This window comes from Rattus norvegicus, chromosome 1 (genome assembly GCF_036323735.1).
Source record: "Rattus norvegicus strain BN/NHsdMcwi chromosome 1, GRCr8, whole genome shotgun sequence".
NCBI classification, from domain to species: Eukaryota; Metazoa; Chordata; class Mammalia; order Rodentia; family Muridae; genus Rattus; species Rattus norvegicus.
In genome coordinates this window covers 52,315,023-52,341,064 of record NC_086019.1, presented here as the reverse complement: position 1 = coordinate 52,341,064, position 26,042 = coordinate 52,315,023, and the positions used below count along the sequence as shown (strand labels likewise).

The 26,042-nt window shown below is 41.4% G+C and overlaps 1 protein-coding gene and 1 pseudogene across 6 annotated transcripts in view; one reads left to right on the top strand and one right to left on the bottom strand.

Moving 5' to 3' along the window:
• Positions 1–26,042, top strand: part of Prkn (parkin RBR E3 ubiquitin protein ligase) — a 1,193,833-nt gene that overhangs the window by 89,178 nt on the left and 1,078,613 nt on the right. The window contains exon 1 of one of the 6 annotated variants that reach the window (XM_063272054.1): positions 13,249–14,394. The gene's annotated coding sequence lies outside the window, so the exon portion shown is untranslated. 6 annotated transcript variants of the gene reach the window in all.
• LOC108349802 (glyceraldehyde-3-phosphate dehydrogenase pseudogene) lies at positions 18,824–19,824 on the bottom strand (annotated as a pseudogene).

The window sequence follows — 26,042 nt, the reverse complement described above, 5'->3', positions numbered from 1 at the left end:
AAATACAGCCCCCAGGACACGTATGAAAACACTGCCTGTGGTGGTACCTTCTTAGAATCCCAGCACTGAGAAGGCAGAGATCCAGAAGGCAAGGTTGGGCTTGCTGGCCAGCCACTCCTGTGGACAACCATGTCTTAAAACAAGAGGGAGAGAGCAGTTGAGAAAACCATGCACTATTGACCTCTGGCCTACACATTTATGTGTACAAATGTGCAAATGGGTGTGTATGTAATGAGCACATATAAACACGGACAGGGTGTTGATAAGTAGGTTCTGCTTAGACCTTTGTGCATCAGGTCTGACCTACCCATGAGTATGTCTGCTGGTCTTTACCGTGAATTCTAACCTAGGACCAGTGTTTTCAGGATTTTTTCAGTAAGAATTTCATTTCTCAACACAATGCAGTGTGGCAGTGCCTGCACATTTACCTGGCAGAGAAATGATCCTGAAATGACATTTATTCTTACTATATGGTGATGCAGCTCTTTGACAGTCATGGCACCTTTATGAGGACAAGTGGTTGGAATCCATGTGCTGGACATGCTTTGATAACCAAAGGTCAAACTGGGGCAAAAATGGAAGCTGACCTTACGAGAGAAAGTTAAAGAAAAGTGGGATAAAAAATCAGAATCAGGGAGTTGTTAGGTCAGGAGAAAACCATCAAGCATTGGGGAGAGGTTCTCCTGGGACTTAAGGCAGAAACCAGACAAAGACTCAGGTAGCTTCTATTGTCACTGATGGGTTTTCCAGAATTTTTATGGCCTGAGCCAGTTCAAGAGTTCTATACTTGGCAGACATTCTTGTGACTCAATCAGAGAACTGACGGTGGGCACTCACATGTTGCCATGTGCACTCACATGTTACTGGGTCACTGACAGGCTGCCATGTGCACTCACATGCTGATGACCTGTGAGAAGACGAAGCTCCCTTTGCCCTTCTCTGACTGCACTGTTTGCTGCTGACCGGTCTCCTGACTGGCTACAGGTTCTGGCTGGTCTGATGCCCACCTTGCCACTGTCTTGCTCTTGGTGGCTGTCAACCAAGCTACTTTCATTCTTCCACAAGCATGTGGCCGATTATCAGTTCCATTACCACTGATGGAAATCCAGCACTCTCCTCCATGTAATATACTATGGTATTTACTATTTAGTTTGAGTCTATTTCATTTTTAAAACTCAATTTCTATAACCTAGAGATGTATAGGAATTTATAATTCAGAAGCTCTGACTACACACGTATGTTAAAGGTCCACATTTTGTCTAAAACCTATTTTCAAGAATTTCTGGCTATTCTTATTAGCCAGATAGGCATAATCCTCGTACTAAACACTTAGTGGTCACCCAAAGTCACCCTGGGACAGAGAGTCTCAAGTCCATTGTCTTGAGCTGATGATGAGTAAATATATGGACATGTTGGGGATTGATTCTAATGTTTTGAATTAATCCGGCTCCCAAAAATCAGGAATCTGTATGTCCAAATGCTTAAGGTCCTTGTTCCCAATTGGTTTTTGGTCGATCAGTAAAGAGTCAATGGCCAATGGCTAGGCAGGTAGACTGAGGCGGGACCTTTACATTTGCTCAGGGACTAGGAATTGGGAGAAAGGAAGGAGAGAGTTCACCATGACAGGGAAGAAGAAAGACCAGACCTAAAGGCCAGCTGACATGTGAGAATCAGGGAAAGTAGGAAGGACCACTTCCCCAATTGGGTTTGAGGTAGCAGAGATGACATATAGATGTTTAAGGATGTTAACTGTGGGATACCAGAGGGGAGTGTTTGCTAGCTGAGGGAAGATTAGAACTGGCCAGAGCTATGGTGAAAGTGTGCACGTGTGTGTGTGTGTGTGTGTGTGTGTGTGTGTGTGTGTGTATGTGTGTGTGTGTGTATGTGGTGTGTGTGTGTGTGTGTGTGTGTGTTGTGTATGCCTTTCATTTACAAATCCAGATAGCTCTTGGGCAGGTGCATTGAGCACGTGTGACCTACTGGGAGACAAAGCTGTTTAACAAACTACCACTACAGGGGCACACCGGAGTAAGGTGAGTAAAAGCAGACCTTAACAAGGAAAAAATCAAAGAAAAGTGAGACAAATGACCCTGAGTGGAAGAGATTGTCAGGAGAGGGATGTAAGAATATTCCCAAAATAAGAGCATCACCTTCATTTTAAAGACATTATAGGAGTAGTACAAGCCTTATAACTGTAATCTAAATGTATGTTACTGTCTGGATACAGAGCCGGCAGTGTAAGACTGTGGGAATATCTCACTGTTTTCTTCTAGTGGCCTTCTTGAGAGAGTAAGACTTTCATACTTCAAATGAGTTTCGGATACGATGTATGGCTAGAGTATTGGTTTTTCTTGCCACATGTAAAATCCCCACAGCCTAAAACAAGATATTTATCTTTTTGATAGACAAGCAATTAACTTTTGGGGAGAATTTAAAGGCAGCAATGCACATCTGTTAGGACACTGGAAATAAATATGAATTTCTGACAGGCAACCATTATAGCTTGCATTTGTTATGCCGTTGCTAAAGCCGTGTCAGCATTTTTATTATAAACCTAGGAGATTATCAGTCTGCAATAAAACTCCTTTTGGGTTGAGGCTTATTCCGATTCAGAGCTTATTCAGGAAGAGCCTTGGACTTCCCGAACATGGGAAAGTAGTTTTGCTTCTGCTAGGTGCTTTAAGGGGGGACCTTTGCCTGGGCGTCCTAGGTACACCAGCACATTGTGAACTGAATCACTGGCATCGCAGTGCAGTATCTACAGCAGTTTCTGCTGGGCAGCATAAGTACTAAGTAGGCTGAAGTCAGCTCTCCTCAGACCCATCCAGGCTTTCCTGTGTTGGCAGTAACTCCCTGCCTCTCAGCGTGGGCGGGGTTGAGCACAGCTTCCCAACACAGCCTGTGCTAGGAGTAAAACCTTAGTGGATGCTGGTTTTCTGTCATTCCCATCCAAAAACATTTTCCCAAGAGTTAAATGATGATTTCGGCCTTTGGGTCAAATGGGCATTTGTGCACAGGAAGACACTAAAAAGTAATGGTTACAACCCCAGCGTCAAGGGAAAATGAGTCGGAATCTCTGCCCCGCCCCCCAATCCTGTCTCCTCCAGGAGCGTGAGCCCTGGTATCACTCACTGCTGGCTACAGTGAGCTCAGTAAGCTGTGGGTGCTGCTACTCCCGGAGCTGCCAGATTATTATTATTGTGTTTTTATCACAGCACCACAAGAAGAGAGGCAAGCTGAACTCGTGCAAAGTACAAACAGAATAACAGCCTGTGAATGTGGAGCCTAAAAACGCCAATGTCAGGAAAATGGGAGAACATGAGGTCTGGCAGATGTCAGAAGGCACTCATTTCTAATTACAGGAGGAATGTTTGAAAAGTCCGTTTCACACCCTGTTGGTAATTATTAGTAACAATGTATATTTCAAAATTGCTGGAAAGGATTTTAAGCAATTTCATCATAAAAGCATAAAAAGGTGAGATGACAGCAAGCTAGTTATCTTTGATCTGTCTATAGCATGTACACATAGAAGACATCACATTATATCTATAATTACACGCAATTATTTGCAAAAATTTAAATTTAGCATAACTACACTATATTTTTTAAAACTAAAAAATTTAAAATAAAAGATTTTAGGTAGTTCAATTTTTACTGTTTGGTAATTGTCTGGTGAACAGAATTTTGTGATTTCAGAAGCAAATGTAACTTTTATGTAATAAACTCCCTGTTTTTAAGAGTGAGAATTCTGTTTTCCTGGGAGACTCATTTGAAAGTCTTATTCCTGCTGCTGTTGCTGACGTTGAGACGTGTTCCTCTATTATACTGTATTAAGTATTGCAGAGCAAAATGCTGTCACAGAATGTACATGCCAAAGTCTATCCAACACTGCTGCTTTGCGTAAGGCTTTCTTCTGTTCCAGTCAGAGGAATAGCAGTTCTGTCCTTTACAAACAAATTGATTGATAGAAAAATAGCAAGAAAAAGCCACACAATTGCTCAGAAACCTTTGGCTTCATACTATATTACTTTATAATACAAGGAAGGTTCACTTACATTTGGGAACGGTGAGAGTATAGTGATTCAAAAGGTGGCGAGGTCAACTGAAATACATCTGTCACCTTCACAGTAGAGGAGGGGGGATCTAAAGTATGTCTGTCACCTGTGTGACTCTTTCCATGCTAGTGTTCCTTGGGTCCTCTCCAATATAGGTTGGAGAATTCACCAATCTTAATTCACAAATCTGAAAAAGAAATTGTGGGTTCAAAACTTGATTATCAAGGCTCACAAATGTCTGAAGGCTAATTCTAACGTTCTTTTCATAAGCTTTGGTTTGATTCACATAAAAGTCCCCTTTGCTATCAAGGCAGAAGTCACCCTAAAATATCTTTATGCTATTAAGACATACATACATACTGACATTTATGTAATTGAGATATAATACAAATTTAAAGGTATAGTTTGAGTATATTAGGTTGTAGGGATTTTTAAATTCATACGAAGATATATCTTATATATATTATATTTTTGAAGGTGATTAAATGTTTTTTAGGGTATTGAAGTTGCTTTTAAAGCAGAAAATATGACTGAGGATTTTCCCAGAGTTAGGAGCTTAGTCATTCCTTCCTCCTTACCGCTCTTGTAAGGGGCTTAGGGTTCCCTGCAAGCTCGAGAATGCATAAACTCCTCAATACCTCTCCTGGGCAGATGTGTTTTCCTGACATACTCATTGTCTCCATTAAGATTAAGAGAATTCAGGCAACTGACTCTCCCATGAAGTTGTTTTGCTGTACAGATAATTTCAGCAAATAAAATGCAGATACCATTCTGTTAATCTATGACTTCCGTATTGCAGAAGAAAGTAAGAAATATGGTGAGAATCTTTTGACACAAGTATAGGAGGTGAATGTTGAAAAGTAAAGTGTATTTTATGGGATTACAAAACCAGAATTATTCATTTTTTAATTTATTCAACTAATTCTGCAAACTTGAGACTGAAATCTTGAAATCATTATTTCCTTACATTACCTTTTTGCTTTTCAAAGCCTCCCGAATACTTAGTGTTCTGGGAACTAGACCTTTTTACTGGTGTCTCTTTAGCAAGAGAAGCTAGATAAGGCAGTACAATACAGTCACATACGTTACTCCGCAGATATCAACTGTAATAATCACACTAGTTTGTTTCTATTAATGTAGCATATCTATAAACAAGCATATTGGCATCTCACCTTATGATCTGCAGGGAATCACAGTCTCTTAGGAAGGCAGAACAACATTGTCATGATTTTATACTTCAGTCACTTCTTTCTCAAAAAATCTCTCTCTGTGTAAATTTAAAAGCCAAGCAAGACTTGTCATTGTTGGCAAAGAGACAGAAGCATTTGTGTAAAATGAGTTCTTAAGGATTAGAATAAACTACAGTTTGACAGCTTGTGAATATTTACTGCTGCACCTGTGACTGCCTTCCATCTTCCCTCTCCTCCTCTGCCCTCCCTTCCCTAGTCACTTCCCTGTCCTCTCCCCATTACCCCCCCTCCCCTCTTTCTACTCTCCCTCCTATTCCCTTCCCCTTGCCCTCCTCTGTTGCCAGGAGCAGATATAACTCTGGAGGGAGATCTGCCCGCCCCACCCTTCCCCTCCCCCCAGACGCTCACCAGTCTGCACTGTTCTGGGAGAGGCCTAGGGAGTCCACACTTCATTGCTTCATTTCTAGTACCTCATCGTCCCAGAAGAACTTAACACTACTAGGTGACATGCCTAGCCTCTGTGGCCTAGAAGCTGCCTCGGCACAAGTTTCTGCTTCTCCATTTCCCTGCATTAGGAAGCACTCCGTCCTCAACTCTCCCAAAACCCTCATTTGGCTTAAGTCTTTCTAGGATGAGGAGCCCAGATGTCGGGTCTGAGAAGGGTTTTGCAAATGAGTTGAAATTGATTTTCCTAGGACTTCCATGGTGTGGCACCTGCATTCTGGTAGAAAAACCCAGCAATTTATATCCTTTCTCGATATTCTGTTCTCTAATTATTTAAAGATTTTTTTTAAATAGCTTTGCAATACCAGCGGATACTTGTCCATTTTAATACATTCGTCTACTCATTTATACTACAAACATTTATTCTGCAGCTCGTGTGTGTGTACTCAGTATTGTCCACAGAAATAAGAGATCATCAGTCTCTGACCTTGGTGAATGTTGCCTCAAGCAGAGCTAGCCCTTGTAACTTGTGAGATGAATTAAAACTGTCCCCAACCTGCAAATGTCCTCTGAGTGGCCTTCAAATCTGCATGTCCTTGAAATAGTGTCATGGAGATGATGTGGTAGCACAGGCTGCTCTCAGCCCAGGACCCAGGTGTTGAGCATCCAGTGCACTGCCTGGCTAATGTTTGCTGTTGGAGGATTATACAGTCTGACCACTCTGATAACCAAGGCTAAGTCTCTTCGGTTCTCCCAACCCACTTGTAAAGCCCCCCACCCCCAATGTCTTATTTCTTTTGGATGCTATATCTCAGTTAGTCCTACAGCACTTACTTGATGAGAGCAGCACGCTATTGTGAACCATCTGAGCTCCCTGTTCTTTCTAATTTTTTTTTTCGGAGCTGGGGACCGAACCCAGGGCCTTGTGCTTGCTAGGCAAGCGCTCTACCACTGAGCTAAATCCCCAACCCCGAGCTCCCTGTTCTTATGGCATCATCCCGTTGTATAACGAGCAATAAGTTCTTCCTATATCCACACCATTGCTGCGAGCAATGAGAAGAGGCCAGACAACCCTGGGACAAGGTTGGGTCCATTGGTTGGCTTTCCCTTACTTATTTTTTTAATTAATTCTGTTTATTGTACTGACAGTCTTTATATAATATTTGTTTAAGCAGCTTTATAGTGCATTTGAAAATAGAGGTTTAAAAATGCCATATAGTTTTTTCAAATAAAGTTTTATGAAAAATCTGCATCTTGCAAAAATATATCTAAAGACAATATGGATATGTCCTGTTAAAATACATATGTGCATTTATGCATAGGAAGCATATGGTGTGGTAAAAATTCTAAAGCCGTTACATATTGTTCCCTCTTTGAACCTATGTACATATCATTATTTATTTAAAATGTTATCCTATTCAAGATTTGCTATAAAGTCATGGACTGAATAAAGCATTCCTATTATGGAGACAAAAACAGAACAAATTAGGGTATACCCTTGTTCTTTAGGAAGTAAATAAGCTAAGATGAAATGTTGGTGGTCTAGATAGTAGTATAGTCTGTTATGAAAATACTGATATATGAATATATGAAAAGCAATATACTGGCTCTATCCATCTCATAAACTGATGGAAGCCTTTCTGTGAGGAAATTAAGTATCCTGGTAGACTGTTTTCCTTGTCTCTTCCATTTTGTTTCTGTGGTTATTATTTATCCTCTTCGTGTGTGTGTGTGTGTGTGTGTGTGTGTGTGTGTGCGTTTTGTTATTGTTGTTGTTTGTCCTTTTTTTTTATTGAGATAGGGTTTCTCTGCATAGCTCTGGCTGTCCTGAAACTTGTTCTGTAGACCAGGCTGGCCCCAAACTCAGAGATTTATCTGTGTCTGCCCATCACATGCTGGGATTAAAGGCAAGGTTCACCATCTCAGGGTTATTGTGGTTTTCATTATATCACAAGAAATGCTTCATTTGGTTTAAACTGTTTTATAGCTTAAAGTCACTTGTTAATATGCAATTTATAAACCTGGCAAAGAATTTTAGCAAAATGTGGTTGGTCCCCCCTTGAAATAGTAAACAGCATGACAGAGCACCCCCCAATTTCTGGAGACTGTTTTCACCAACTTCCTGTATAGATAAATCTGTGCTCTGGAAGTGGTCATAAAGGGCTTGTCCCACTTCTGGCACTGACCAGCTGTATGACCTTGACTGGTTTACATAACTGTCCCTTATTTCAGTTTTGTCATCACTCACTGGGAACAGCAGGATCCAAGGCCTAGAGTTGTGAGGAACAAAGGGGCTCACTTGGCCAGTGTGCGGAGAACAGCTCCCCGGCAGGAGGTGCTGAATGGGCGGTAGATACTGTGTGGGCAGGAGGTGCTGTGCAGGAGCCTTGCTGATTCTCAGAGTTCCCTCTCTTGCTCTCTGTTCATTCATCTCAAACACTCTCAGGAAAGATCTCAAATCATTGTAATATATTTTTATTTTAATTAATACATTTGTATGTATTATCATCTGTGTAGATTATGTTGTTTTTGATAAAAGTTTAGCCCAGGGTGGCCTCAAACTCAGCACAAGCCTTATCCTTTGGCTTTCTCGGTGTATTTGTATGTACTTTAAATACAAGTCAATGTTTCAAGGTAATAGTTTTAGGAATAACATTAATAGGAAATACGTATAATTTCCTTATTTCAAACGTTCACACTGAAGTTAAGATAAGATACCGATTTTGTTCCTGTAGGGGGACAGATGAGGAACAGGAAGGCAATTGGATGCCGAAGACCAGCTGCTTTGGCCTGTGTCAATGCTATTTATCCCCCGCAGTGGAAGTCAATTTGTTGCCACAAATGAAATCACTTGTTCACTTTTATATATCACAAACTCCTTTCCCTCTCAGTATAACATATGAGTTTGATATTACAGGAGTTCATTTCTGTTTACTGTTTGGTAAATATCCCATTTAATCTTCACCTTGAGATCTCCAAGGCCTCAGTCATGCTGTTGCAGTGGGGAGTCTCTATAGCGAGCCGGTTCAGGAAGGTATGGTCATTCAGCCATCTCTGACAGTGACGCTTCCAGTCAGTTGTTTGCTATCTGTTCTGCATTCTTAGTTGGACCAGGGGAAGGACCTGCCATTCCCATGAGTCTGAGGCAGGGGCATCCTTGACATGGCTGTGCCGCGAGGAGCAGGGATACACTCATCCTCACACAGCACCTTTGAGTGGGAGCTTGATGCTGCTTGTCTGGTCCTTTGCTAGACTTTTGATCAGTGTATTCTTACCTCCACCATGGCAACTATTTCAGACCTCCTCTGGTCTCCTTGCCCAACTTCCTTCTTAGACCTCACAAATGAACTCTCCCACTTTACTAATGAAATGAAAATTGTCACAAGGAAATTCTTTCCTTTCCCCAGTACCAACCAAAGTGCTCAACTCGGCCACCCAAGCACCTAAACTTCCTGAAAGGAGCCATGCACTAGTGATCTGAAATGAAGTCACTGGCAGTCATTAGAGAGGATGACTAGAAATCTCTACTTTTTACTTGTATTAATACAAGTTTCTTACATTTGCAAAATGAAACAAAAAAAAACAAACAAACAAACAACAACAACAAAAACCTCATTGTTCTATTCCTTGTCCTTCCTGCAAGGCCTTCTTGAACATTAGCTACAAAGAATAGACCAAAGCTTCCCCATCAGGGATGGTTACATGATCATGCCTTCCAGAGACCTCTCCCTACTGAGACTCCCTACTCAGCTAAGGACGGTCAGCTGGGTGCCTTCTCTGCCTCTCTGAGCTTTCACCACAGCATCTGGCTCCTGGGTCCTCAGTGGTAAAATCAAATGGTTGAGAGTTTGTTAAAAACAAAACAAAAGAACAACAACAACAAAAACACATTTACTCTTCACTTAGATGGGTTCTTCAGGGCCTCAGGAATTTTGTCTTAGTGGAGAGTCTCTGTAGGGGGTGATCTCAGGAAGGCTTTTGGATTAAAAGTATGTGCAAAGGCTGAGCCATACTACGACTAGAAACAAGTTTTTCCAGTAAATAACAATCTCTGGTCGCACAGTGTGATCAAATATCCTGCAACAATTAAATGAGATATCAAACTAAAAATAGTATAAAAGACTATACTGTCTTTTCTCAGCTTGGCAGTAGAACTTGTGGAATGGGTCATGTCATCCCCCTGCCTCCCTTGTCTACTCGAGACTCTGCATTTACTTGCTAACCTATCGCTGTCTTCTTGATGAGGCCGTCAGTGCCAGTTTAGCATGCTATGTCAGCCTTTCCATAGACTCTCCTGCTTCTGTCTTCCCAGCACATCTGCAGGGTCTGCCTTGACAATGCCATCCTTGCCCATAGTGTCAACGACTGATTAGCAAAATGATTAGCAATATCCAAAGAATTCACAGATTAACTTCCACTCTAGGCCCAGATGTCAGTTTACTCTAGTGACCTCCCCAAACACAGTTTCTCAAAGGTGGAAAACCCCACCTGTGTGAAACTGAGTCCAGAGTCCAGACTTTTCTCTCCCACCCACTCACATCTAAGCTGGGTCCCCCTCTAGTGTTTCTGCTGTGAACAAAAACAATCCCGCCTAATTGATAATCTCTTCTGCACCCCAACACCAAAGTCATTATGCATTCTCACCACTCAGTGAAGATATGGTTAATATGTGATAACTGGTTGATGTAATTCTGTTCCAAATGTCTGCATCCTTGAAATCATAAGTATGATCTCCAGTAAGAGGCTTTGCTGGATTGCCTTGGTGTCCGTTTCAGTTAAACGTTGAAGCAGTGCATTTTAACACAGCATCGCTATGGTTTATAAGCTTTTTGTTACTGCGTATATATCTTATGAGAAACCACGTAGTGCTATTCTAATAATTGACATGAATATGAATGTTTAAAATACAAACTGTTGGCAAGTTTTGATATCCCTTCATTTTTATTTTAGAAACTTGTGATGTCTATATTAGGCTTTGCATGATGTTTGTACAAGGCTCCATAATCCGTATATGTCATCTTGACATCTGTTTTTTCCTAGATGTTAATGTGTTACCTGTGTGTAATAAATCATTGCTCTAATACTCTGTACATATGTATGCACACATATAAAGACAAATATCTCTTACCAAAGAGCCTATTTTCTCAGTTTCCTTAGAGTAACTTCTATTTAAGGTAACTTGTGTGTTTTACTCATTTTTGATGAATTGCATTAATCTATTATTAATCAGTTATATAGATTATTCTTCAGCATTGTGAGTGTTTAGAAGGATTTTAAAAACACAGGTAGGAGAAATGTAGTTTAAAATGTATTAATCTAGACTATACCAAGAGATTTGTACCTTGTGTTTCCTAGGTCCTCATGCCCTCTCAATGTCAGTAAATTCTACTGCGACTGCAGAACATAGACTGACACATGTCAGTAAGGTCCTCCTCGAGGTTCAGATAAAAGAGTTAATAAGATAAAGAGAGAGGAAGCCAAAATCCCCCAGGAAGTCAGGAGCAGCAAGTCACTCTCTCTTGTCCCTACTGGAACTCAACATTTAGTTCGCAATTTAGCTTCTCTTTTCAGAGTCAGAAAACCTGTGTCAAAGGTAATGTGTTCTAGTCTATACTAAACGTAAAGTAGATATCAGATATCTTATTTGAAGAGCTATAAAAAGGTAAATTCTGGCAAGTGAAATGCACTTTATGGGTAGAAATAACTTGAGTATAAATCCTAATCTCAGTATATCATCAGAAAAATAAAATTTCCATGGCAAGTGGCTTAGACTTGAGTGAAAAGCTCAGGCATTGAGTTCATACAGAAGGAAATAAAGCAGACTAGGGATGAGTGAGAAGCCCGAACTTTATTCGTGGAGGGTGAGGAGAAGTGGCGCCAGGTGAAGTGAACCACAGAAAAGACATATTTCCTAACCAGTTACACATTTGCTGCAGGCTGATAAATAGCAGAGTTTGGAATCAATTTCACCATTGATCTGAAAGATAATCCTTTTTGCGACAATCTTGTCCTGGGGTTTTTACTGTCAGAAGTGAAAATGAATGGCAGAGTCTAAGCAAAAAAAGGAGGGAGAAAGGAATAGGGCCCATGGGGAAAGGGCCATTGTCTGTCACACGGGACCTGGCGCACTGACACTTTGCATGTGGGACTGAGGTAAACCAGGAAGAGTAGACACAGATAAGGGTGAGTTTCATTATTTTCTAGGTCTCTGCTGTAAAATTTACAGAGCAATTGTGTTCGTTATTATATGCAGGAAAGTCAGAAAATCTACAGTGGGTGATGACGCACAGGCTCTACGGAGTCTACAGTGCTTCCAATCAATATTCTGTGCTTCATGCTAGCTTGGCCCTGGAAAGCAAGCTGAACAGGTGAAGCTACAGGGGAAGCAAGGTATTTGACTTGGATGATTTTTATTCTGTACAGGTTGTGAAACAAATAAGGATTACCCGCAAGAGCCTCAGAGAATCCCCAGGGGAACCATGCTGGGTGCGTCTCAAACAGTGCTGGGTGATTCTTTTTGAGGTGGAAATTAAGATAGATTTGCTATTTCCTGGCCTGAGTTATTAAAACGGGTGCCTACACTCGCCATGCACAAGGACTGGCACCGAAGCTTCATTATGAAAGAAAACAGGTTACTTTAGTCAGGCAGGGGCATGACTCTGGAGGGAGGCCTGGCTCTGTTAATTACTCTGATAAAAGGTTAGGAGGCTGGGGAAGTAGCTTGGTAAAGTGCTTGGTGTGGAGCATGAGCATGTAGGTTTGATCCCCAGAACACGTATGTGAAAGTAGGGAGCTGTAATCCCAGCACTGGAGAGGCAGACAGACGGGATCCCTTGCAGCTCAGTGGGCATCCAGCCTAGCACAGTGGGGGGTGGGGGGCAATAAGAGAGTTTGTCCCAAGGTAGATGGCTCCTGAGGAAAGGCATCTGAATGTGTACAGAAGCGCATGTGTCACTTATATACACATATACACACACATTTGTACACACACAGAGTGTGGGTTAGCTTGAGTGTTATCTTTCTACTCTTTTAAATGCTTCGAGAGAAGTTCCCCGAAACCTCTGAGTCTGTCAGGGGAAGCTGCTGGATTGGGTCTTGCTTAAATGCTTTTCTAACAGGTTAATCAGATTTCTCATGATACCTTTCAGAAGTGTGACAGTGCTTCTCATCTGCCAGTGTCACATGTGGCCGGTTCCAAGTGTGCTCGTGACTTGTATAACACTTAGTAAAAGGAAGACATAACAGATAGGTTTGGGGAATATTCAACCTTTGTTCTCCTTTTATTATTTTAATTATTTCCTCCTTTTGGAGCAGGTTTGGACAGTAGGATATTGTAGGGGCTCCAGTTGGGTTCCCCACAGCCTGGGGTGAATGCTTACAACAAGAAATACTCTACTCCTTCCAGCTTTGCAAGTTTAGGGACCTATCACATGCTTTCCTCGGCTGTTATAACTGAAAGCAGTCATGGACCAGACAGACAACATAGATGGGTCTGCATTCTAGGCCAGCCGCCGACTGCTGACATGGGGAGGGAGGGCTGAAGGGGTGCATTTCATTCAGGCTCTGCAGGGATTGAGGCTTAAGGACTGTGGGGTCCAATTGGAGTTTCTTGGTGACACAATAAGCAGAGTCCCCCAAACCATTTGGGTGTTTGTGCCGCTTCTGGCTATAGCTCTACATCCTTAATAATTAATAGTTGTGACTTCTCTTCACTCAACAATTACACCTCGAGTTACCCACAGTTCATTCAGGAGTGTGCCCCACTATCCAAAGGACCTAATCCTTTGCTATGTGTGAGAACTGGAAGTTGACAGAACAGCACAGCTCACTTAGGCTTCACTTGTCAAATAATCTATGGAGCTAGGGAGCCCAGGTGATGGATGCTGTCAGCTCCATGTTCCGGTGGGGAGGACCCAGCATGGCTGCTGTTCTGCAGTCTCTAGTTTGACCCTCTATGCTTGGCACAATGACCCCAGATAGTCTGCCTGTATTTTGCCCTCCCATTGTTTCCTAATAGGGTCCTCCTAAATTTTATGGCTCATTTGTCCTTCTATGTGAATTTTGAGAACATTAAAAGTGCTGGATTTGCTTATGCTTACATATATTTGAACTTACATTTCTTTTCGTGTGTAGAGTGACAGAAAAGAAGAAACAAATACCCCCTTTGTCTTTTAGCTCACTTCTGTTACTATGGTGTGGACCGTCTTCCCTAACTTTTACAAACATCCTATGTTCCCAATGTGTTTTCTTGCCCCACATAGTTCTGTGTCCCCACTGTTATGAGAGCAATGCTCATACAAAATGTTTGGGCCTGTCCCACCCCTGCTGCAACTCTGGTTCAGTGGCTTTTCAGAACCGTCACAACAAACTCCCCATTTTCCATGACACGGAGGTGCTGGTCTCTTCTCAGTTCTCAGGCCTCCTCACTCCACTAGACATCCTGCTCCCTAATCACACCTGGCTTCTTTGTTCTCTTGCCTCATGTGTCCTCTTGCCTGAAGCAGTCTTCTTCTGTTGTTTCCTTATCCTCTAGGATCCATTCAGAAGTCTGTAATGGTGCCCAGGACTGGGCTGACTTCTGCGTCTCTGCTTGTCCTAGCATCTAGCATACAGACATGTAATCACTTGCCTTTTAGCTGTGTCACCCTCCTGCTCCCTTCAGGAATGCGTATACTGTCTCATCTAGTCCCAGCTTTTCACTCAAGGTAGGTGTTCAATATTTACTTAATGAATTAGTCTTCAGGGGGAAATATGCATGATAGATTGATAGTGTGTGATAGCTCATTGATTAATTGATCTTACTAGACTTTACAGCATACTAACAATTGATAAATTTATAAAATGGGTTAACAGATCATAATTCATCCCTGAAAATTTGAAGTTGTTGGAATGTGTATAGCCCAAACTAAGGGTGCTGTGTTGGGCTTTTCTGAGATTCTGTTATCTAACAGCTCCTGACGCGCTGGGGAACTATTTGCCTCAGGTCGTGTGCCTTTATGCTTCCTGTCATTATGGAGTGAGGTATCAGTGTATACTTGTTTACATCACCATCCTCTGCTGCAGATCCCACTGTACTGTAAGCACCACAGAGAGTTAGGAATCCACAGCCAGCTCTGCTGTCAGCAAACCCTGGAACACACACACACACACACACACACACACACACACACACACACACACACAAAATGAGAAAAAATCTGGAAACCTGACAGTTTTGCTTTCAATAGATTTAGAAATAAGAACTAACAACACAGTAACGTTTTCTCCATATGTTCATTGTTTTAAACTAATTTCTATGAGCCTCTAAAATAGAACCATACCATAATAATGTTTAACAAACAACATATAAAATATAAAATAATATAAAGTATAAATATATTGCCAGTGTATAATCACTGTGTCCTGTGTGGCTCTGAGCACTATGAATGTCTGTTTCTACACGGTCAAATGAATTTATTTTCATCACGATTCTGTTGTCTTTGGGAAAGGTCTATTCTGTGTAAAATATCTTGGTAAATGCCCAGTGTACTATAATTCTTCATTGGAACTCTACAGAAACCCAAAGAGATAGTTAGGAAGTGGCAAGCCACCAATTAAGGGTGAATCTGTCAATTGCACATTGATTTTGTATGTCAGTGAAATAAGCGATGAGTGTCTGTTTATTTGCTGCTGGGTTTATTTGCTGGTACCAGACCTTTGGCCTCGAACTTGCTAAGCTCATGCTCTGTCACTGAGCCCCATCCCTGGGTATAATGAATGACAGTGTTTTTGTTTTTTTTTTCATCCTCACAATTTTTCCTTTTTTAATTTATTCCTTTCTCATACTTTAAACCCAGACCACAACTTCCTCTCTCTCCACTCTTTTGACCCTACCCCACCCCCGCCCACCTTTCCTTTCCCCAAGATTCATTTCTTTTCCATTTCTCTTAAGAAAAGAGCAGTCCTCCTGAGGAGGTGCAGTGAGACCAGGCACAGATCTTCTTATCAAGGCTGGATGAGGCAATCTGGTAGGAGGAAAAGGGTCCCAAGAGCAGGCCAGAGTCACACACACACACACACACACACACACACACACACACACACACACCCATAAACACTTGTTCTGTTAGGAGTTCCACAAGCACACCAAGCTACACCAAACATAATATTCAGAGGATCTATCTCTCCATACAGGCTCCTTGATTACTGCTTCAGTCTCTGTGAGCCCCTATGAGCCTGCTTGGTTGATTCTGTGGACTGTGTTTTTTACCTTGAGGAGCTTTGTGCAAATCACCCTGTCGGTGATGGGATCCTGGTTTGGTACAATAGAACATTACTGAGTAGCCACAAGATTTGCACACCAAAGTTGTGTGTACAAAAGTCCAGTCTGGAACTTTTTAGAATATGAGACAAAATTCAAGACTGTATTTCAAAATTCTTAAAGTGCTTATCAGAAACACTTAAGTGTTTATAGATGCAATAAGCCCAAGCTCCTACTGCACAAGAATATCACAGAAATGCCTCCTAGCATCTGATCCCTGCAGTCAGACCTGTGGATTTAACTGGCATCATGTACACGAGTACATGATTTACAGAGGAGACAGTAAAAATATGCCAAGGTCTAAAACATGCGCCATTTCAAGATCCAGTCTTAATCCCACATACTAAAATGCTTTTAAGAAACATCTGGAAAGTTTAACATCTGTTAACTTATCCTAGAGATGGATAGGTAGAATCCTTGCTCTGTCTGTGTATGGCCAACCATGATGGGTAGATAGAATCCTTACTCTGTGTAGTGACCACCATGATGGATAGATATAGTAGTCCACTGGTTTTTTTTTTATATCAAAACCAGTGCGTTATACATTTCTTATTTGAGAACATTTGAAAACTAGATTAAGAGATAACTCTTCATTCTTTCAAGGTCACTGTATCTGGTATCTGAAGGGAATACAGGTTTTATGTCATAACACTCTGACTTTTCTAGCTGTAGATGTTGGCTAAAAGAGGCCCCTCTCACAAGCAGTTTTCTCTTCTTGTACCAGGTGTCACTCATTCATCCTTAGCACTAAATGAACCTAAGCTGTTTGTATATTTCTGTTTAAAAAAATACCCTGTTGTCAGAACATGGTCCAAGAATGAAGTTATGTGAGGAAAAATCTGAATGCTCGTGAGAAAATGCCCAGAAAAAAACCCAAAACAAACAAACAAACAAACAAACAAACAACAACAACAGGAACAAAAATCCAAGAGTCTTATGACCCCAGTTTCTTCAAAACACAGAATTGTTCTTGGATCATGTTCTGTGCTTCTCCAAGGTACGGCAAGTAGGAGTGAGTTTCCTTCGGAGTCTTTACTACAATCATTATTACTCTTTACATGTCTGTCTTAGTCAGGGCATCTATTCCTGCACAAACATCATGACCAAGAAGCACGTTGGGGAGGAAAGGGTTTATTCACTTACACTTCCACATTGCTGTTCATCACCAAAGGAAGTCAGGACTGGAACTCCAGCAGGGCAGGAAGCAGGAGCTGATGCAGAGGCCATGGAGGGGTGTTACTTACTGGCTTGTTTCCCCTGGCTTGTTCAGCTTGCTCTCTTATAGAACCGAGGACTACAAGCCCAGGGATGACACCACCCACAATGGGCTGGGTCCTCCCTCCTTGGTCACTAGTTGAGAAAATGCCTTACAGCTAGATCTCATGAAGGCATTTCCACAACTGTGGCTCCTTTTCTGTGATAACTCCAGCTTGTGTCAAGTTGACACACAAAACCAGTCAGTTTTGTGACTCCATTCTCCCAGGTCCCATTACATTTAGACTGGTGACAACCCACCTCACGATGATGATAGTTATGGTAAATGCTGACCAGTTTCTATCGAAGGACATTTTATGCAGCTTCTCTAATATGCTTGAATATATGATATGACCATAAATATAATTTAGATCACTTATATTCTTTTCGTACTAGAAAATTTATAAGGCATCAACATCAATCATACGGTTCCAGTTTTGTTTCTATAAAGAACGAGTTATTGTGCAGCATAGACGCTTGAGTGCTCTACTTCTGTGTCGTGAGAAGTTATTGCTTTTACTGCCCTTGAGCATGTATGTTATATAGTTCATGGAAATATTTGAAATATATTGTTCTACTGTTTACTGAATTATGATAAACAGCAGGATGTAGGAAACTAATAATCTGCTTTAAAATTTATAAGATTAAAAAACCTACTAATTTAACTTTAATGATTTTCACAATTACTTTTCACTCCAAACATGTGGCTAGTGAGAAAATACTAAATATATATATATATATATATATATATATATATATATCTCCAATCTTTGAAAAATTGGGAATAATTGTAAAAGATATAAAAGCCTGAATTGTTTGTGGAAAATAAAATCAAGGAAAAGAAAACATATTAGTGCTATCCCCTATGGCTCTGACTGTCTGTGGTGAATATATATGTATATATAGATATAGATATATTATAAGTAGAATATTTATATTTGCACGCACTCTTTAAAAAATCCTCTCAGATGTTGCCTTGTTTCATTCTTTGTAATACATGTCTTCTTGACTCTGATCTCTTGAGTAGTCCCCATTATTCTAATCAGTGCTTGCTAATTGACCCTCCACCCACAGAGATGTATCTTAGTTTCAACAACAAATCATAAAGTGCTTTTTGTTTAAGTTAAAAGTCATAGATTATAAGAATTGACAGTAAGTTATAACTAAATAAATGCTACTGGACAAGATTGTTTCTTTTCCATGAAATATACACCTGTTTGCAGTTTTTATTTATTCACTAACACTAATATCTTTCACTCAAATAAAATACTGTTTTTAAGAGTGAGAATTTCTACTAGTAGGTATTACTTTGACTCTGCTATGGATATGTGGAAAGTCTATCCTTAATTTTTTCCCTTTTGGTTATTTATTTATTGGGTGCAGCAAACTTTATTGATGATATTCAAGAGAGGAGGGAGGGCTCCCTAGGCCCCTCCTGTTATTATGGGGTCTGGGATGGAAATTGTGAGGGAGATGCTCAGTGTAGGGGGCTGAGGTGAGATGGGGACTCCTCAGCAACTGAAGGCCTCTCTCTTATTCTCAGTATCTTTGTTGGGCTAGGGTGGGTGGTCTAGGGTTTTTTACTCCTTGGAGGCCATGTAAGCCATGAGGTCCACTACCCTGTTGTTGTAGCTGTATTCATTGTCATACCAGGAAATGAGCTTTACAGAGTTGTCACTGAGAGCAATGCCAGCCCAAACATCAAAGGTGGAAGAGTGGGAGTTGCTATTGAAGTCGCAAGAAACGACCTTGTCCTCAATGTAGCCCAGGATGCCCTTTAGTGGGTCCTCAGATGCTTGCTTCTCCACCTTCTTGATGTCATCATACTTGGCAGGTTTCTCCAGGTGGCATGTCAGATCCACAACGGATACACTGGGGGTAGGAACACAGAAGGCCATGCCAGTGAGCATCCCGTTTGGCTCTGGGATGACCTTGCCCATAGCCTTGGCAGCACCAATGGATTTGGGGATGATGTTCTGGGCTGCCTCATGGCCATCACACCACAGCTTTCCAGAGGGGCCATCCATAGTCTTCTGAGTGGCAATGATGGCGTGGACTTCGGTCATGAGCCCTTCCACTGTGCTAAAGTTGTCATGGATGACCTTGGTCAGGGGGGCTAAGCAGTTGGTGGTGCAGGATGCATTGCTGACAATCTTGAGCAAGTTGCCATATTTCTCATGGTTCACACCCATCACAAACATGGGGGCATCAACCGAAGGGGCAGAGATGATGACCCGTTTGGCCCCACTCTTCAAGTGAGCCCCAGCCTTCTCCATGGTGGTGAAGATGCCAGCAGACTCCATGACATAGTCAGCACCAGCATCACCCCATTTGATGTTAGTGGGATCTTGCTCCTGGAAGATGTTGATGGGCTTATGACAAGCTTCCCATTCTCAGCCTTGACTGTGCCATTGAATTTGCCATGGGTAGAGTCATATTGGAACATGAAGACCATGTAGTTGAGGTCAATGAAGGGGTTGTTGATGGCAACCATCTCCTCTTTTCTGGACGCAGAGGAGAAGGCAGCCCTGGTAACCAGGCGCCCAATACAGCCAAATCCATTCACACCAACCTTCACCATCTTGTCTATGGGACGAGGCTGGCACTGCACAAAAAGATGTGGCCATCTCTGGAACAGGGAGGAGCAGAGAGCCCTGTTTGGTCTTTTTAAAATTAGGTTTATTTGCTATTTAAAAGTACAAATATATTAGTCAAAGGCTACACCACAAAAGATTTAGTAAAGGTAACTCTACACTTGTTAGGACAACACTATGACGACTCAAGAACAGTTTCTGTTGTTACTGTGTGTCTATTACGGTTTGGTGGCAATAGTTTTGTGAAGGGATGCCCAAGGAGAAAGCAGGCTCCAGGGAAGGAAACACTCTACCACACCACAGGAAGTTCAGTGACCATCACCTTAGAGATATCAGGAAGTGTTTTAGGTTTGTGACTCTGTAGAAGTTATTGTTCAGTAGTACTTTGAACCAGGAGATGCCACGTTCATTCCATGCATACTGAATTTCCCGTGGTCTGTCTTAGTCACCATTTTATTGCCAAGAAGAGACACCATGACCAAGTGTAGTGGCTATTCCTGGTTGTCAACTTGACTATATCTGGAGTGAACTACAGTCCAGAATTGGAAGGCTCACCCGTGATCCAGAGCTTGAGGTTTGGAGATCCAGGTTTCTGACTTGGATCTTGGTATGGAGATCTTGAGGCAAGGATTCCAGGAGACTAAGGCAAGCAGATCTCTGAGTTCAAGGTCACCTGGGACAAAGCAAGTCCCAGATCCAGCTGTGGTGGTACACACCTTTAATCTGGGACTCACCTTCTGCTGGAGATTTATATAAGGACATTGGGAGAAGGAAGAGTCTCTTTTTTTACCTGCCTGCCTGCCTTGTGGGACTGAGCCACTGCTAAATCCTTAGACTTCCCTTCTCAACTGACGATTGTTGGCGAGTTGGATTACAGACTGTAAGTCAACTGATTCTCTTATTATATAGAGACTACCCATACGTTCTGTGACTAGAGAACCCTGACTAAGACGCCAAGGCAAGTCTTACAAAGAAAGCATTAAGTGAGGCTTACAGTTTCAGAGGGTTAGTCCACTGTCATCATTTTGGCACACATGGCAGCACAGCACGCAAACAGAAATGCTATGGACGTAGCTGAGAGTTCATCTTGATCTAGAGGCAGCAGAAAGTGAGAACTGGACCTACCATGGACTCTCGAAACTTTCAAGCTCACCCCGTGACACACTTCCTCCAACAAGGCTACACCTCCTAATACTTCTAATTTATTAAAGAGTTCTACATCCTGGTGACTAAAGCATTTATCTATATGAGCTGATGAGGGACATTCTTACTCAAATCACCATAGTGTCCTCATTAGTAGGGGGATACTGCATTGAGGGATAATGTAACTTGACTGCTGGGAGGAACATTCATATATTTTGTTGCAAACCCACATAAAGTGATTCAGTAAAGGACATTGTAGAATAATAATGAGTTAATTAGAAAGGAGTGAAGTAGAAGTAGACTTGAAAGAGAATGAAGGGTTATAAAATTTCTGAGTATGAAGTGGACTTTGTTCATGTATTATTTTACATGAATAGTGAATATGTCACTATGGTAATAGATACCTACTTGAGGACTTTACAAGGTTATATCAAATTTATTTAAAATTTTTTGGTATTTATAGTGCCTCGAAATTATATTTTTGTAATATTCACACTCAAAAGTGGAAGCTTGGGAATTCTGAAGGCCAAAGTCTATGGTTTTCTTCCAATTCTTTTACTACAGATTGGAAATAAGAAAAGCTAAAGACTACTATTCCAAAGGAGAGTTTAATGATTTAAGTTGTCCTATTCCAGGGTGATAGCTAGATATAGCAAAACATTAGTGAACTTAACATCAGATATTTAAAGTATCTACTAAAATTTCCCTTTCTTTATTAAAACTTGTGCTTTTTCCAGAGATGCCATCATTATGGTTTCTCATTGAGGTAGGAATGTCTTTGATGTTTTCAAGACCTCCAGTATACACATGAGGTTAGACTAATCATGTTTTTCAACCTTCCCAATACTGCAACCCATTAATGCAATTCCTCATGCTGTAGTGACCACCAACCATAAAATATTTCATTGCTATTTCATATCTATAATTTCACTACTGTTCTAAATTGTGATGTAAATATCCGATATGCCAACCCAAAGCAGTGTTTAACTCAGAGGTTGAGAACCACTGATGTAGTCGTATGGCGGCCCCCAGAGAATCACTCAAAAGCAGAGATGTGTATTTGAAAAATCTAGTAGAACTAGTTTGTGAGGTGCCATTGATAAATCCTCACTGTCCACAGAAACAACCAGAAGTTGAAGTCTCTCATTTCACTATTACTGGATTGCACTAAGACATGTGATACCATAGGAAGTAAAGTATGCTGACTGTCTTAAAGTACAACATAGAGAATCAGAGTAACTTTTTTATTATTGTATCCACCACTGCTGAGAACTTGCAGCTGTCATCATCTCTACCATATAGTTACTGGTCCTAGTGACACTTGCCCTCAGTAACTCTGTGCCTTGTGCTTAGCCCTTGGCCCTTCTGACCGTGCATCCAAATTCTTGCACTGTCCTCTTGTTCTTTACAACCAATCTTCATTTCTGTACCTTATGTTACTATTTTTAATACTCTGACACCTGAACCCAGCTGCCCTTACCTTCTGTAGTCCAGTCCTCATGCTTCTGCTTAGTGTCTTCTAAGTGGCCCTGCCACACTCTGACTATTCATGATTCAGTAGTGATGTCCTGTGGGTTTCACAGTTATGATGTAGCTCACTTAACTACCTCGATGTGTTTTCTGGGATCACCAGGCAGTTTAAACTATTAGAGCTCCTATAGCCCATCTGCTAGCTTTGTTCTATACCAAACTATAACTTTAATTAACATCAATGTTTTCTTTTTGATGGGTCCCTTTCTCTCTTTCTCTTTTAATTCTGAAGCTTTAAAATATTTTTTAATTCAAATGCACATAAAGCTGTGCATTATAGTGGAAAAGAATATAGACGCTTGCTTGCTTGCTTTTATTGTCCCATCAAATAGCCAGAAGACAAATTTGTGGTTACGTCATCTTCAGGGCAGAAAGTAAATCTCACTTCTTTGAACTCTCTCTATTCTTCACTGGTCTTGAAGCCTTGCTTCTTGGACACACACAGATGGAGAATAGACACCTGGGTGTCGAACAGTTCTTTAAACTCCTCAAAGGCTACCTCCGCCATGTGCAGCTATCACATTATTCAACTATGAAATCCTCCTAGGAACAGTGCATGGACGGTGCCCGAATGTTCATTACATAGCAGGATCTGAAGTAGTGCTAAAAGATGCGCTGCCAAAGCAACTCTTTACACAATTTTTAACGAATATATCAACGAGGGTAGTAATAGCCTACCTGTTTCACACAGCGTTGCTGAGATCCAAATATGTTTCTGTTTGTGAAAGCTGCTTGTAAACTGTGAAACCAGACAAATATTCACCATCATAGAAACTGCATCTCTCTACTCTCAGGAGTTTTTAAGACAACATTTTCATTAGTTGCTCTGTAAACCTGACTCATAATGTGAGTCAAACAATACCGATTTTGATACTTTACAGGGAAATTAAATATATGCTGATTTTATGTGCACTATAGAGTTTTCGAAACTGTCCTCTGCCGAAATAGTTTAAGTGGCTGCTACATTAAAGTAACTAAATTTTCCCTTTCCTAACTTAATATCACAGAGAGCCTCTATCTCAGGTAACATGTTGGTATTGCAGTTTTCAGGTAATAGAAGAGATGACACGAGTGCAGTTGAGTGAGCTGCGCCTTTCGGTCATTTTCATCATAGTGAATTTCATATTCTATGTGTGTGCTCCATCTCCTCGTCTTTGAAGCTTGGGGCCTTCTGTGGTGGTTTCCAAACATTCAAGTGGAGTTGGTATTCTTCTATCATCAGGGTAGAATCTCAGAGTCTGCACCTTGTGGTCTCTTCACAGAAGATTGCCCCAAAGTACTCCAGTATAAAAGAAGACTCTGGGTCTAGGGCTGCTCCCCGACTGAAAGGCTAGTTTATGTAAGACACAAAGTGGGTAGCCCAAGAGCCCAGCTACTCTACATGATGGAGCAGAATGCATCTCAAGGATCTACTTCCAGCTGAAAGATGCTTTCTGTGCCGTTCAGCAGAGGCCCACTGTGTTGTGTTTCACTAACTCAGTTGCATTGGTGAGGATTTCATCAAACCATGGGTTATGGGCAGTGTCTCTCATGGGTTTCCATGTGGCACTCACTTTTCTCATGATACATTGTTCAGACTAGAGCAAGCCTCTGCTTGTGACATGTACTTGAGTGACATTTATTTGGGCTGTAATTCTATTGGGGTCAGTGGATAGAAGAGTCAGAGAAGTATCAGGAAGGTCAGAAGGTCAGCGGGTGGTCCACAGTGCACCTGCTAGCAGCTCATCCCTTCCTTGCTGGCTCACGTTCTTAACGGTGAAGAAAGGTGCTTAACTTCAGATGGACTAAGGTTGACTTGAGCCTGGAGTTAAGGTTCCATTTGCTTATTGATCTGATGTTTTGAATCTCTTGCAAAAGAAATCTGGGTGGCAACTTTAGAATTTTCATATCGATCCTAATATTAACTATTACACAAACACTGAAAGGGTCATTTTTGCTTTTATGTGAGAAAAGGTCCATACTGAACTTTGATTGTGTTGCTAGTGAACAAACACAGTTTATTTCCAAAGAGAAGAGGACAAAGAGAAGTACTTAAAATTAGGTATGGGGGTTTTGGAGATGAGCATGTATATGCATACATTTATGTGCACACACACATGCACATCTTACGTGTGCAAAGTGCCAAGACAGAAAAGAGCTGATTCGTTCACTCACTTGGTGTTTGACTCACAGATGATTTAACCAACAGTAAACTATTATTCTTTGAAATTAAAATGTTCCTAAGTGGGTTTGGTTTTGAGTGTTACTTGTTGCCTACTATGCACAAATTAGTATGCAGGATGCCATTGGATATATAATGTGAACGAGTGCCACTGTGGCAGAAACAAAATCATAAGGCAATAAAACAACACATTTATAAAAACGTGTGTGTAACAGCCAGGCCGGTTTTAATGTAAGAAACAAAAAGAGGATTGGGACCAGATTTCGAGGGCTGATTGAAAATATTAAACCCAAATGCAAATACCAACAATAAAGCGAAGTTTACTGCTAATGCGCAGCTGCTGTTCAGGAGAGCAGGGAAGCACAGAGCCCCGCTCATTGGCATTCAGTTGCCTGACAGGAAATAGCTGCTCTGAAGCACAGAGAAAATACTCATAAGTATCAAATTTAAAGATATATTTTTAAAGGCACTATGATAAAACACACTTACTGTGTGAGGCGTTTAAAACATATTCAGTATGCTTCCTTCTCCCTGGAGCCTTAGAATGGAGGAAACAGGCCAGAAAGAAGACTGCACACGGCTAACATGTCGGGTTTTCAAGGGGGTTGGAGTGGGGCGCAAACGTGCTACTGATTCCCTTCTTGGAGTTTCTCTGGTTAATTTTCAAAGTATTCTTTGAGAGACATTTATCACTTCAGTATACACACACACACACACACACACACACACACACACACACACACACGATTCACTTACTTACTTCTTTATACATAATCCTGAAAAGACAATGGTTTTAAAGTGAATAAAGCCGGGATCAGAAGGAATGGCCTGAGGAGTTGGAATTTTCTGAGAAAAGGCAGAAGAGAGGGAAGGTGCTGCCGGGCCTCTGAACAGTTAGTTTATAGCGATCTTAAGAGAGCTAGAGAAAGGACAGGAGGAGCTGAAGGGGTTCTTTGCAACCCCATAAGAACAACAGTATCTACCAACCAGAGCTTCCAGGGACTAAACCACCACCCAGAGAGTACACAGGAATGAACCTATGGCTCCAGACACATATGTAGCAGAAGATGGCCTTGTCCGGCATCAATCTGAAGAGAAGCCCTTGGTCCTGTCGAGGCTGGATGCCTCAGTATAGGCAAATGCCAGGGTGGGGAGGCGGGAAGGAGTGGTGGGTGGGGGAGGGAGCACGGGCATAAAAACGGGGCGGGGTGGGATAGCGGGTTTCTGGAGGGGAAACTGGGAAAGGGGAAACATTTAAAATGTAAGTAAAAAATAGCCATTAAAGTAAAAAGATATGGGGGGAAAAAGAGAGAGTAGATAGGACCGGCACACATGCCAGCCATTCACAGTATAGACTCGGGAAGCCAGCGT